The following is a 9,680-nucleotide window of genomic DNA, read 5'->3' as shown; positions in this document are numbered from 1 at the left end:
GGCAGCAACCTCCAGACTGGATAAGAGCATGGCTGAGAGAGGGCAGGCTGTGAGTTATACAGGAGCCAGGAGCTGGCCATGAACTCCAGCAGGGCAGGTGGCACCCAGGCAAGGGGTAGGCATTGGCCTGGAGACCCGAGCTAGAGGATCAAGGCTCAGCACCCCCAGCCTTCTCTTGCCTCTCAGGACCTATGAACCACTCTTCTCCCACATACTCTGAGCCAGCTTAGCAGAAGGCAGAGGGAGGGGACAGCTATAGGAGAGACTGAGCACTCTCTAGGAGGACCGTTACATTACGGGTTGTGCTGGATTTTAGCAAGAAGGACTGAAATTTTACTTTTCCTCCTAACTTGCAGGAAGGGACCAGAAGAAAAGCAAGATTATTTTCAGATTGAAAGGAGATTTTTCTTCAGACATGCTTATTTGGATGAGTGACCCAGTAACCTCACTGCATACCCTAAGATAACTTGAATGTTTGAGCACAGAGAGGCCAAGAGACAAACGGATCAGGTCCTTTCCTGGTTTTATTATTGAGTGGCTCATGGGTATACATGCGTACAGGGTTCTTGTAGAAATGATTAATTTTTAATTTAGGAAAAAGCAAAATGGATGTGGAAACAGACATTTGTCAGGAAAGAGGGTGCTTATGTTAAGGATGTAGTTTGCAAACTCATAGAGGATTTTAATCCAGAAAGTCTTATGTTAATTATCTTAAGAGGGTAGACCCTGATAGTGGTGAGACCCTTGGGAAGTGATTAGATTTGATTAGGTCATTAGAATAGAGCCCCATTATTGAATTCTGGTGACTTTACAGGAAAGGGAGAGAGACCAGGCAGAGGTTCCCTCCTGCCACAATGGGATGCAGCCAATGGGACTTTGCAGAGCCTGCCCCGAGCTGAATGGACTTCCAGCCTCCAAAACTATGAGCTAAATGAACCTATTTTCACTGTATGGGAGCTGCCTCAGGTATTTTATGGCGGTAATGAAAAGCCACAACTGTAGAAGGACACACAGGGAAGAGGAAATACATTCATTTGTCCCCTGCTCACTCCCTTCCTAGTCAAACTCCTCAGAAATGTCTACTGCTGACCAAATGAGCTTTCTGGATGGCTCTGGCTTAAAAATGATCACTCTGCTAGTTTTTGTTTTTGGTACCAGGAGTACCACCACTGAGCAACATTCTTCAGCCCTTTTAATTTTTTATTTTGTTTTGTTTTGAGGCACGGTCTTGCTAAGTTGCTGAGTTGCCTCAGTCTCCTCAGTTGCTGAGATTACAGATGTGCGCCACCACACCTGGCTCCTTGTCAATTCTTATCTGGGTCCAAGTGATCCTCCTGCCTCAGCCTCCTGAGTAGTTGGAACTACAGGTGTGCACCATCACACCTGGCTTAATGTGTTTCTTGTTGGATCTTCTCAAAGTGGAGATCCAACTCTGATTAACATTATTACTAAATTTTTGAGGGGGTCTCAGGAATTGAACTCAGGGACACTCAACCACTGAGCTATATCCCCAGCCCTATTTTGTATTTTATTTAGATACAGGGTCTCGCTGAGTTGCTTAGCACCTTGCTCTTACTGAGGTGACTTTGAACTCCGGATCCTCCTGCCTCAGTCTCCTGAGCCGCTGAAATTACAAGCGTGCGCCACCACACCCAGCAACATTATTACTATTTCATGATTAATTCCTCTCTCGGTTTCCTTTCCTCTTCCTAGAACCCTTAATAGGCACTTGTTTTTCCAGATTGTTTATGTCTCAACTTTTCTCTCAAACTTTTCATTTCCTCTGAGTTTTATATTATTTTCATTTTCCAGCCCAGGAGGATATACTGGAAAGACCATCTTCAACCCTTCTAATGAATTTTCAAGTTTATTTTACATTTAATGATTATGTTTAATTTAATGAACTGGTCTTTATTCAGGCAGCCTATCCCTAAGCCTATCCTGTTGCATCACACGACTAAACTGGTCAGGGTCACTCCAAGTGAATTTGGGGAATAAATAAAGCCACAGACACAGAAAATACCTTTTTTGGGGGTTCAGTGACTGATCCTCAGCTGCAGCTCCCTCAAGGGGGGGCAAGGCAGGCAAGAAAAAGAGGAGCAAGTGCTGAACCCTTTTATTGAGGAGAGGCCATTCAAATGAAGCAAGGGGTCAGGTTTCAGGGGATTGAGTCTAGCTTCAGGATGTCTTACTGTCAGCAGGTTGACTGACCTCTAGGAAGGCCACGCCCATCTCATGGCAGAGCAAGCGAAAAGATGCTTACAGTTCAGTGCCCCTTGTGCGTTCAATGCTCACAGTTCACACACACACACACAGCCCAGGGCTGGCTTGCCACATCTCCACACTCTCATGGCTCAAGGCTAAGGGGCACTCGATCCCCATGTGGCAGCTTCCAACACTATCCCATAGTGACTATTCTTCTTTTACAGATGTGATCTCTGCTTGAATCTCCAGGGATGCTCCTCGGAGGCTTTTCAGGTCACCAGGCTCCTTTCTTTCTAACATCACTGTCCACTTTCTACTACTGGAAGACAGTTATCCCGTTTGCTCAAACAACCTAATCTCATCCCTGTCTGTCAGGGTCCAGGTGGACAATTGTGATGCTTTCCGCTCCTTTTCCGACCTTCTTAAGGAGTAGCAGCTGGCTGGGGCAGGGGGACAGATGTCATGGATCAGCAGACCACCTTTGCTCCAGGGCCTTGCTCTGCAAAGTCTGGCCTGTGGGCCCATGTCCTTTGGTGAACCCATCCGAGACAAGAACAGAAACTGAGACTAAGCATTTTGAAACTTTAATGGCACTTTTGACATTGCACAATAACCAAGCATGATTGGTTGGCTTGTATCATCAGCCTCTTTTTTTTAAAGTTCCATTTTATAGTAATTAATTTTTATTATATTTTACAAAAGAATCAGTCCGTGACAGATGAGACATTTTGTAAAAGGGAGGTTTGTCTTTCACTACAGCCAGCTGGGGAAGTGTTCCTTTAGGGAGCCCAGGCAGGGAGAGGTGAGGAAGGCTGCCCCTCTGCCGTATGTCACGTGCACAGGGGTCTCCCTGGTCTGATGCCCCTATTCAGAGAGCACCCACCCTCTCTGAGATCTCCTTAGAAATGTTTCTCCGACTTTGGCCTCAGGGAGAGGCTGGAGCCACACAGTGGGAAGTTGGAGGAGGGAAATGGGGACGCTCCTATCCTAGCAATTGCACCCACAGTTCCTCCACCCATCATCTGCATCTGCCCTTCCTGCCTCTCCTGCCTGAAGTGCACACCTGACCTGGGGGGCAGAGGTTCCATGGTGGAGAGCGACTCCCATGCTGGCTGGGGCCAGGCTCCTGTCCCCCTGCCTCCTGCCCTCCAGAAATGCATGGCAAGTCTCATCTCTGTCTCCCACCATTACCAATCCTCCCTGAACACTTCCTTATTGTCACTTCTCCAAAGAAAGTGTCTTGAACCAGAAGTCCTCATTCAATGACTCTGGGGTCTTGGAGGAACCCCATTTTCTTGGGGTGAGAGGACTCCATGAGGTGATATAATGTTCCATATCATATCCACCTCACCCCATAAAAATAAAATTTCTTAGTGGCAACACTAAAAGAAAAACAGATTAGATTCCTTTTAATAATTTATTTTATTTTACCCGACTTACCTAAAATATTGCTTCAGTGTGCAATCAGCATAAATTTTTTGGGGGGGGGTAGGGAGTAATAGAGATTGAACTTAGGGGCACTTGGCCACTGAGCCATATCCCTATCCTTATTTTATATTTTATTTAGAGGCAGGGTCTCCCTGAGTTGCTTAGTGCCTCGCTCTTGCTGAGGCTGGCTTTGAACTCAAGATCCTTCTGACTCCTCCTCCTGAGCTGCTGGGATTACAGGCGTGTGCCACCAAGCTTGGCAACATAAAATTGTTTAATTTTTGTTGCACTCCTTTTTACATATGAAGGCTTCAAACTCAGGTGTCTAATAGCACATCAATTCAGATGTTAATTTTCCTCAGAACACTTGGTCTGTATTTAGGTTCTGTCAAGTTCCTAAGTGGATGGACATACTGAAATTGTTTCTGATATACTTGAAAATTTTCCAACAGCATTGAGGACCAGTTTTTAGATTTAGATTAAGATGAATTAAAGTTAAATAGAATAAAAAATTCAGCTTCTATTCACACCAGCCACCACGATAAACATTAAGAAAACTTGGAAGAATTGTCAAGCACTGCACCAGGCGGTCCTATGTTTTCATGAAGGTTTGCGTTACAAAGTATACACACTTATCAAAACTCATTTCATCAGATAGCTGAAATCTGGATGTAAATTTTGCCTTATGAAAACTCTCTAGTTAACGATATACATCATGGAGCATTTAGGGTGACTTACACTGATATCTGCAACTTATTTTGAAATGCATCCAAAAAAACGATTGATGGGTGGAAGGATCAAATAGGTATGTGAGAAAGCAAATACAGCAAAATGTTAATTTTAGAATCTGTGGTGGGATAAATGGATATTCATGTTTAAAATTGTAAATGAGATTATGGGGGTCGTGTCTTAATGAACTATACCTGGCATCCAATCCCACTGATAAATCTCAGAAACATAATATTGAGTGAAAGACACCAGGATCAAAAGGCAAGCTGTGCAGACTTCCAGTTATATAAGTTCATGAACAGTCAGAGCTGATCTATGCAGCTGGAGGTCACAGTGCTGTTACCCTGGTGGGGGAGTAACTGGAAAGGGACCCAAGGGGGATTCCTGGGGACACAGAAGTTTTGTGTTTTGATGGAACACAGTGTGGGTGTGGGTTACATGGTTGTGTTCACTCTGAAAATTTGTCAAACTGTACACAGAATGTGTGTACTTCGGCCAAATTCATCTCAATAAGAAGTTTTTATTGTTTTTAAGTAACACCTACCTTTTCAGGTCTTGCTAGTGGGAAGCCAGAGTTCTCCTTTAAAGATAAATGTTTCACAACAAGCAAGTGGTCTACTTCTCTGATCCCCGGAGGGCAGTGAGATGTGTCCTTAAGCATCGAGGACTCAGAAGCTGGGGACCTAGTGTTTATTTCAGGAACTTTCTCTGTGGTTCTTGCTAACATTCTTGAGCAGGCTTTACAGAAAGCAGACTCAAGTCCTGCCCAGTCCCCAGCCAGGGCATTAGAACCTCTCCGATCCTCTACATGGCCCAGAATCTATACTCTTCTAGTTACCTGCACCACACCCCAGTTTTCTTGATCTTCCTGAATAGCTGTTCATTTGTTGAATGCCTTTCCCTTGAGGACCTCAAAACTCTCCTAGAATCAAAAGAGGGAGAGAAAGAAGGTAGAGGTAAACTGAGGCAGAGGAGAAGAGCCAGAGAAATGGGGTTAGTGGTTGCTCACAGGCAGAGGGCAAGAACCCAAGACACTTGGAGGTGCCTGATCCAGCCAGATGTTTAATACATTTTTTTATTTTTGCAGTGCTGGGTAAGTGCTTTATCACTGAGTCTACCCCAGCCCTCATCCAGGTATTTGAGTCCACAATCAGGTAATCTTAGGATGGCTCACCTAGAACCTGAGAAAGCAAAGCACAGTCAGAGGCTCCTTTGATAAACTTTGGGGTCAAGTATTAAGACACCTGGGAGAGAGACTGACTTGGGAGGGAGAGGCCTGAGAAAGTTTGCTGAGTTCTAGGAATTTATTTCCTTGTTCTTCCTTTGTTTTCCTTTCCACCTATTTGTGTGTTTTTTTTTTTTTTTAAATTCCGTCTATCCTACCTCAAAATAGCGACAGTCACAGATCGCCACTTCCCTGACAATCACCGTTCAACAGAATTTTAAGGCACAAGCCCGGCCAAGTGTGGGGGTCAAGGGTGTTGCCATGAAGTGTCCAGGAGGGATGTGAGAGGTCCTCCAGAGAGGTGCTGACCCGCAGGCATGCCCCAGGAAGCTTCCAGAATGAGGGCTGGAGAGAGGAAAGGGACTTGGAGAGCAGGATTCCTTGCTTCCCATTCCTTTGTACCCCCTCCCTGCAAAGTCTGGGATTCCTCAGGATCTGATTTCTCCCAGAGGACCCCTGCCTGGGATGGCCCATCAGGGCCTTGAGAAACTTAGAAAGGGGGGTCCCTCCCAAGGCCACACCTGGATCCGTGGGTTTTCTGGGCTGATGGGGCCTGATAGCCCAGGCTGGGCCCTTCACTCCAGCTGAGGCAGGTGCCCTGGCCCCATGGGTACCCCTAGGTCTCCCCACTCTGACCCTCATAAGTCTGTCCCTGCAGTGCCCCACCCCAGAGCCGCCCCACCCCCTCCCCGCCCTCCCTCCAAAGCCTTGGACCAGAGTCCGCCCCTCCCCCTCTTCCTTATCTCTTTTTCTAACCTTTTGCATTTTTTTAGTCTCATTTCCTGTCGGGTTTTGCATTTCCCTCCCCCGCCCCTCCCAGCCTATGACACACTTTCTCTCCTTTCTGCTCCCATCGCCTCTTCGGGTCTCCGGACTCCAGCCCCGGCCGCGCCAGCCCCTGCGGCCGGGCAGCGGGACAGTGGGCGCCGGGCGCGGGAGGCAGCCGGCGGCCTGCGCGGAGGAGGCGTCCGCGCCCGCGGAGCATGAGCGCCCAGGTAGGCAAAGGGGAGGACGCGGGAGGGGACGCGGCGGGGGCACGCGGGCTTTGGCGGCGGGGACCGGAGGGGCCCACCCTTTCCTCGCCCACCTTCTCCTCCCTCTCCCCTCCCCGCCGCTGCTTCCTCCTGTTACGTCTCCGGGTCTCCTCCAGGTCCCTGACAGCCTCGGGGGGTTCCGCTGGCCAGGTTCCCGCGCTCCTTAGAGAGGACGGGGATGAATGGGGGACCGGAGGCAGCGGCCGGCGAGCGCCCCCGTGCACCTGCCCCGGAGGCGGGAGTAGAACCTGCGCAGGCACCTGAAGGACCGGAAGTTTCCAGACAGTTTCCAAACAGCCCAGCCTGACTCAGAGGCTCCCGAGAAGGTGGGGCCCACGCGGCTCAGGCTGGGACGGGGACGTCCAAAGCCGCGCAGAGGGGGCCGAGGAGGGCGAATGAGGAGGGGGGGATGGTCGGCGTGCAGGAGAGGGCCCTGGTGGCCCCAGCCTGAAGTCACCTCCCAGATGCTCCCGTGGGCGCTCTGCGGCGCCCTCTCTGCTGAGAGACAGGAAGGGCTTTTCTGGCCCTTAGGGGTACCGAGCACAGTTGCAGGGGGTCCCCTGGACACAGAGTTATACTGTGGGCTGCAGCCTTCAGCTGGGTCAGGACGTCACCTGAGCTGCTGCCTTTCTGTCACTCCTTGCAGTCTCAGCCGAGGGCCGCCTGCACCAACTGGGTCTTGGACAAAACTGACCTCTGTACGTTCTGCCTGGTCTCCAACCCTTTGATTAGTAGTTTTAAAAAATTTCTCCTGACACTTACCGCTTCTCTTGAAGGTATAAAGTTACCAATCTACCAGAAAGGGAGGAAAAAGTTGGTCTGTCATTCAACCTTTATTTAGTGCCTAACGGTGCATAATGTGTGCCGGAAATCCTGGGAGCGGGAATTAATGTGAGGACAGGAATTCAGCTCCCCTTCTCCACTGCTGTGCTTTGCGGGAACTCCGGCTGCCTCCACCCCTAAGGCATCTGTACAGTGCAGATAGTTCCACCTGGGCCAGCCGTGCTCCCAGGGCATCTCAGCGAAATGGTTTGCACCTGAATAGATTTTATTAGGCAGGAATCAGAAAGGCAGGGTGGTACCTTACCCGCTCCAAGTAGTCTGCACATGAGTGATCCTTGAAGTGATTTAAAAACAAAAAAAAGTGGCAAAATATACATAAGATAAAAATAACAATTTCAACCACTTTTAAGTGGATAGTCTAGTGGCCTTAAGTACATTCGCACTGTTGTGCAGTCATGGATGCTATCTGCTTCCAGAACTTTTCCATCTTCCTAAACAGCAACTCTTTCCCCACACCCCCAGGCCTTAGCATTGCACTTTCTGTGGATCTGACTGGTCTGGGAACCTCACTGAGGTGGCATCAGTGTTTGACCTTTTGTATCTGGTTACTTCCCTGATCATTCTGTCCTGAAGGTGTATCCATCCACGTTGCTGCCTGTCTCCTTACTTGGCCTGAGTAGTGCTCCAATTCATGGAGACAACACATTTTATTTATTCTTGGTACCAGGGATTGCCCAGAGGTGCTTAAACAACTGAGCCACATCCCCAGCCAAGCAGCTGAGGCTGGCTTTGAACTCACCATTCTCCTGCTTCAGCCTCCCTAGCCACTGGGATTATAGGCTTGTGCCACCATGCCTGGCTTCACCCACCCTTTATGTGATAACCTCTAGATTTAACTCTCATGAAGGCAACAATGTATATTTGAACCAATTAGTGCTCACTACATAGGTAGCCTTGTGTGGGAAGCACAGGGTCCTCATCTAAGGAGGTTCTGTTGCACAGGTTGGGTGCATTGATGGCAGTGCAGCTGAGGACACTAGATGGGAAAGAATTCAGAGGAGAGAGGCTGGCAGAGGGTGTGTGGGAGATGGCAGGGCTTGGAAGGCCATCATAGGAAAAGGCTCCAGGCTGTTGTGCAGGAAGGAAGGCCTCGACTTCTTTCTGCACCTTCATATGTGGTGCTCCCCCACCCTTCCCATTAGAGACTTCTTCCTAGGCCAGAAGGGATGTGTGTCTGCAGGGTAGGGGTGGTGGAGATGAAGAGTTTCCTGTGATGTTAGGTCTTTATAGTACAGTGTATATGTGAGACCTCATCAAGTCCTGATTTTCTGATGACGATTATGAAAGGGCTCATCAAATGCTGAACAATGAAGCCCCCTCCAATCTGTGTCCAAAACTGTCATCTGTTCTCTCTGTTTTGAAAACAGCTTGTCTGGTCAACAGGAGGGGGGTTAAGCCCCAGATGGCCACCCTGACTCAGCAGGGGTGGGTTGTGGTAGTTTTGCAAAGCCAGATTTGAGAAACGGAGAGATGCGTGTATTCATGGCGGAGGGAAGAAGTGATAGGGGTCAGCTTGCCTCCTTTCAGGTCTGGGAGCTGTCCTAGCTGTGTGGCCTTGGACAGACTTGTCATTCCTTGTGCTCTCTGACATCATTTCTCTAATGGAATCGGGATTTTAATGCTAGTTGTTTTCAGCCTTGCCCAAGGCATTAGGCATAAAATGAGGAAAATACAAAATATTACTGCTTTGGCAATTGCTACTGAGATCAGAGGTTGGATTCCAGAGGCCAGACCTGGGGATACAGTGCCTGTTCCCCACCCCCGACAGACCAACTAGAGGACCTCCTTGCTTAGTGTGGCTCAGCCTCAGTTTCACAGTCTTACAGTAGAATTTTGAGAATTGAAGAAAATCAGAGCAGATGTTCTATCCTGTGAATATCCTCTTCTTGCTGCTGTGGCTACACTACCCAACTGTTCTAGAATATATTTGGTTTAATTGAAATATGAGAACAGAAAGAAAAGGGAAAGACAACTTTTTTTTTTTTTTAAGAGAGTGAGAGAGGAGAGAGAGTGAGAGAATTTTTTTTTTTTAATATTCATTTTTTTAGTTCTCGGCGGACACAACATCTTTGTTGGTATGTGGTGCTGAGGATCGAACCCGGGCCGCACGCATGCCAGGCGAGCGCGCCACCGCTTGAGCCACATCCCCAGCCCGGGAAAGACAACTTTTGAGAAAACCCCTTAAAAATACTTTTCTGATAAAATAAAATTACAGG

The 9,680-nt window shown here is 48.3% G+C and overlaps 1 protein-coding gene across 1 annotated transcript in view; it reads left to right on the top strand.

Annotated features, from left to right (window-relative positions):
• Window positions 1-6,447: 6,447 nt before the first annotated feature.
• CARD11 (caspase recruitment domain family member 11) overlaps window positions 6,448-9,680 on the top strand; it is a gene marked incomplete at its 3' end in the record, with an annotated part of 108,141 nt that continues 104,908 nt past the window's right edge. Inside the window, exon 1 of the mRNA XM_081300267.1 lies at window positions 6,448-6,582. The remainder of the gene's footprint in view (window positions 6,583-9,680) is intronic.

The sequence above is a fragment of the Spermophilus citellus genome (genome assembly GCF_964194105.1).
Source record: "Spermophilus citellus genome assembly, chromosome: 6".
In the NCBI taxonomy this organism is placed as follows: Eukaryota; Metazoa; Chordata; class Mammalia; order Rodentia; family Sciuridae; genus Spermophilus; species Spermophilus citellus.
This window is presented reverse-complemented; position numbering and strand designations above follow the sequence as displayed.